Genomic DNA, 5,360 nt, shown 5'->3' on the forward strand with positions numbered 1-5,360 from the left:
ATTTCAATTCAACGATTATATCTTCCGTCAGTCATATATTATATAAATGTGACTGTTTTTGATTGGTTTAATTTAGTTCAATTCAGTGTTTTCATAGTTTTAATACACTTTCTTGGAAGTATGCGTTGACGCAAGATTCTGCCGTAGTCAAAGGGTTTAGTAACTGTATTTTATTATTTTCCGAAGTCGCATTATGACTGAAGTACTTAAATAACTGTATGTTGCTTTCAATGGATATTCTTTGAGCCTAATTTCCTCTTAGAAAATGAAAGGTACGTAAGGGTGATGAAAAGTTCATAACCTTATTGCATGCCTTATTAACGTTTGCAATGTTAAATAATCGATGATTTTACTCGAGGAATAATATTAGAGAACCCTCGTTACTGGTTATCCCTGCAGATAATTTGGTAATTATAGTAGATAAAGTTCCAGCGTTAAATGTGTTCGTTTATAAAAACTGTGTGAAAATTTCGCCTGGGACTTAATTAAAAGCAAGTAGTTTTAATGAAAGGTTGTGTTTCAGTGGAGCTAAATTTGTCCGCGGATCGCCGAATTTTAGGCGAACGGTAGGGAGTGCGTTGAATTAAAGCAAAGCGCATGTCAGTTTATGAACTCGCATCAACATCGGATAATAAATCCACCGATACGGGAAGGAAATTTTCGGTTATAAAAGCTGAGAGGAACCTGGAACGACATCGGTAATAAAGGAAAAAGTATAAAGCAGGAGCGTTGCTCCTTGCAAAGTGCACTTTAGACAACAGTTCGGCGTTAAAACTCGCCGCCTCTTTTTTTCGAGCATTGTCTCCGACGTCACGGCTTAAAAAGAGACGGCCATTTTAAAGGGACGGGATGAGCGCGACAACATTTTATATTATAAGGTGATACGTCACTTTACGAGCCACGTACGAAACTTTTATGATACGACGTCAATCAAACTGTGAAAATATGGTTACTCCTCCCTTATATAATTTTATACAGGGGACAAATGAAATTTCCTTCTGCACATCAATCTCTTTTCCTTTGGTTTATCAACTGTTGGATGAAGATCAGGATTGAATCAGATCACATTTATGACGTTACCTGGAAATATAAAGCTCATAGTGTCAAGCCACAACTAGATTATGAATGCAAATGCTCAATTTTAGTCACTAGCTTATAGAAAAGACAATTGAACAAAGGTTTTATTTTCCTTACTTTGTATATTCCGTGTATTTGAAGAAAAGAGAATGAAATAATTATTCATTGAGCACGAGTGACATGATCCACATATGCCAAAGGGAAACAATTGAATATCTACAATAGAGCAGCTGGAAGGATACAATAAATAAATCGAAATAAAATAATCAACCTTTTCACTCGAAAGTTTTTCACTAAATACATTCATTTCCCAATGAAATAGTTTTATTTGTTCCTAATATAAAATTCAAACATAAATCAAGCAACAAATCTATTTTACTTCAATATCTCATATGGTGATGCATTATACAAAGTTTAATATTAAACATTAAACTTTATAATTTTGCTGCATCAAATTAATCGAGAATCCGCAGTGTTTTATCGTAGCAACGATAAAAACTAATAATTATCAATTATTTGCTACTATAACTTTTAGCTGACACTACTATCTACCTATTTATGCTATTTCGACGTCAGATATCTTACGAAGTGTAATTATTTTCAAATAATTTGGAAACTCCGGTCATCGGTGACCATCGTCTTAACCCTTTGAACTCTGTAGGCTCCAATATCGCACCAGTTATAATATTAAATATTTTAATGAATCTTACAGAAATTACCATAAAATTATTCAATTTTCCACACATCCAAATTTCGTACTAAGAAGGAAAATAAAAGATCGAAGATATGTTATAGCATTTCTCGTTTTCGCCAGGAATACTATAAAAATTAGTTGCGGTTGTTGATAAATTAAAAAATAACCTAGAGTGTTAAGGGTTAACACACACAGGAAACCACGATTCCAATAATACTTTAACGATCGCAGTTGTACATGCCATGGACGAGTCCTTTCGAGAAGGTCCTTTTGAAGAAGACCATCATAATGTTCCGAATGCTGGACGACGAGTGGGTAACCCTGGAGCCGCACCGTTGCGATTATCGGTCATACCGTGGCTCCAATTATCAGAACGAGCGTTTCTACGGCGGCAAATCGGTGGTGTTCGCTGTACCGGAAACGACCCTCGAGAACGAGGTGCAGGAGGTCGAGCTGCAGATTTACGTGTACAAACAGGTGGCCAAGTTTTTCGAGATCGAGCGCCGACGGAATTTCGGGTTCGCCCGCGTCAATGTGGACCGCCTGCTTAACGGCATTATCAAGGACCAGCGCGAGAGAAAAGAGCTGCAAGGCTATTTTTCCAGCGACCTGGACCGGGAGCCTATATCAAGGTGAACGTACTTTAAATACGCGAGCCTGGCGTTTATGCAAATGCGTTAGCGAAACGGATTACCCGACGGCGAATGTTACCCCGGCCACGGTTAATGTAATTTAAAAAACCGCTGTACCGTGCACCACTTCGCATTAGCCTGAACCGTGCTTCTGTTCATTTGTATCGGAGATCCGTCCTGTGTCCGACCCGTATCCACGAAAATTCCCTCTTCGGTTGAAAAGAAACGGAAAAAAACGGGGAAAGAGAGACAGAGAGAGAGAGAGAGAGAGAGAGAGAGAGAGAGTCAGAGAAACGAGTTCGCGTTGTTTCACACGCCCCTGTTACCCTGTTTCGGTCCATTCGAATTGGTAAGCTAACGGATAGATTTAAAAAACAAAGTGTTTGCGCGTTCCGGTCTCTGTTAGACCCGCGCAAATACTGGTCCCCATTGCTGACCCCTTGCATGGGAAATCGTAATGAGATTTCGGAGGACGAATGCTCATTACAACGAGAATTTTGTCCTGTAACACTTTTCGTAGATTCGGTGTACACGTGTAATTCATTGGGTTGAACGGTTCGTTTGAGGTTCGATTGGTTTCTATTATCGTCTTCAGGAATGTTTCATTTCAGCTCGATGTTCAATGATGTTTGTAATTAGTTTTGTGTTCGTTTATTCGATTCAGTTGGGAAAACGGTATTTCGTCTGAACACAGAAATCATTCTACATGAAAAATTGTTAATATTCTTTTTATTAATGATTTTTCACTGTCGATGGACAATGTAGAGCGAACAGTATTGTTTTTAGGGAATGTTAATTTTACGAGCAATTTATATTTTACGTGTAAATTGTTGTGCAGGCAATATACCGGTGATTATTGCCACTGGAAATTCATTTTCGAAGCCATATTTTTGTTGCAACGTTGTGTACGCTTTATATTTGCATCGTTTTTTTTATAAGAGGAAGCGTATTTCTTTTGCACGGGTCAAAGGTACATATTTACCGCGTTTTGCGAGATAATTAGTTTTTAAGCACTTTACTCCGATATCACTGTAGCCGGAACGATAAAAGGATTTGACTTATATATTTTTTTTTTCTCTCATAAAATCAACGTAACGTGGTATTGTAACAACGTATCTATTTTTTTTGGAGCTTCCATTCCTCTTCTCTACTTTTTTCACCGTAATCGTATATGACTTGTTCCAGTTTTTGTAAAGTATGAAGTTTCACGTTTCTGTATAGCGTTTCAAAGTCTCGCGGATCGGATTCCGGCACAATGGGTTAGAAAGTTTGAAAAGGTTGAAATGATTTTAAAAGAATATAAAATCCATCGCAGCAGTCTCACATTTAACGGCAATGATACTTATCATTATGTACCCCGACAAAAATGGTTATCAAGTGATAAAAGAGAAATCACTGAAGTTAAAAGGGCACAGAAAGTGAAGTTAAATTTTCTCACTATAAAGGTGTAACATGATTCGTTATGTTACACGTGATTCGAGTCAATGTTACATTACTGGACTCGAGTGACATTACTTCACTTCACTTTGTTACACTTCTCGGTTCGACCGTATTCGTACAGGAAAACGAGACTTGATCTGCGTTGATAAAGACTTCCTCCCTTCGCGCGATCCCTAATTGCCACCTTGTTAATTACCTGCAGCATGTGAAACTTCGGCCAACAAGTTCATTACCGGGGCGGACGGGACATATTTCACAGAACAACGTTTTATCCTCCTCGGCCAAAGAATGTCGGGAGACGAGCGTTGATACGGGTCGGCGGCGGAGACGCGTGCAGATCCGCTTTTCCTCGCGAGCGAATTAGAACCGGTTTCCCTTGATACGTTCATTGCCAAAGCGACCGATCGATCGGAGTGGTAGTAATAGTAAGATTCCAAGTGGAACGGTCAGTCACCGACACTTTTTATCCAACGCCAAGACTTCTCGAGCTTTTTACGCGCGGCGTGTTACACGTCACGTTTCCTGTTCACGTCACTGACTACACGAGCGTTCGAGAGCGTGCAGCGCGTTGCAACTGTGAACTTAGTTGCATTAAAATATGTAATCCTTATCTTAACAGAGAAGAACGCGATGCGTGACACGTGTAAAGCGCCGGTATTCGTCTAACATATTCGTTGGCAATTTAATGGGTCTCACCGACGCAAGGGAATTCAATGCTCGCTGTTAATAAGACTGATTGGCTCTATGTTTATTTTATTGCGCTGATTTACTATACTAATACTCGGCAATTAATATTCAACTCAGACGTGCATGCAGCTAACCAGATAAATTGACAGCGAACTTGTTAGGCCATGGTTACATTGCATTCATAATAGGACGAACTGACGTTCCAACGAATAAACATCAGAAGATGCCTATGCACACACCTTCAGCAATTTGTATACATATTTGATTGCTCCGAAATATTGAGTACGTTAGAACGGCAGTTCGAATACGCATCCAGTACAATTGCTGCCTTGATCATGCAGATCCACGCGTGGGACGTTCCCATTGCTAGACGACAGCTACCAAGAAACCCGGGCCACGATCGAGATATATCTGCGTGTTAGCTGTCTGGGCAGGTGCATCACTACCGAGATCCACTCTCCGGCGAGCATACGAAAGGCGTTCTACGCGCGCGAGGAATCCGACGACTATTACGAGTATCAATTCCGCGAGTTGTCTTCCAAGGACGTTGAATCCTTCCACTGGGGCAGCGCGACGGTCCTGCCGCCCCTTCATCCCGATAAGCTCACGTGCCGCTGCAAGATCGAGGAGAAAGAGGAAGCCACGCAGACCACGGAGAAGAAAAAGAAACGCAAACGCGACGATTACGCCGCTCGATTGGCTCAAGTGCGGATGCTGCTGGAGACGATGAAAGAGATGAGGAAGAATAGACCGGAAATCACGGCGCACGGCCGAGGACCCAAGAAGACATGTCCGATTATGCCGACTCTGTCCACGTGTTTGCCGGCTGC

The 5,360-nt window shown here is 40.7% G+C and overlaps 1 protein-coding gene across 4 annotated transcripts in view; it reads right to left on the reverse strand.

The window, feature by feature from the left end:
- Fstl5 (follistatin-like 5) overlaps positions 1-5,360 on the reverse strand; it is a 103,091-nt gene that overhangs the window by 63,333 nt on the left and 34,398 nt on the right. The gene's annotated exons all lie outside the window — the stretch shown is intronic.

The sequence above is a fragment of the Nomia melanderi genome, chromosome 5 (genome assembly GCF_051020985.1).
Source record: "Nomia melanderi isolate GNS246 chromosome 5, iyNomMela1, whole genome shotgun sequence".
NCBI classification, from domain to species: domain Eukaryota; kingdom Metazoa; phylum Arthropoda; class Insecta; order Hymenoptera; family Halictidae; genus Nomia; species Nomia melanderi.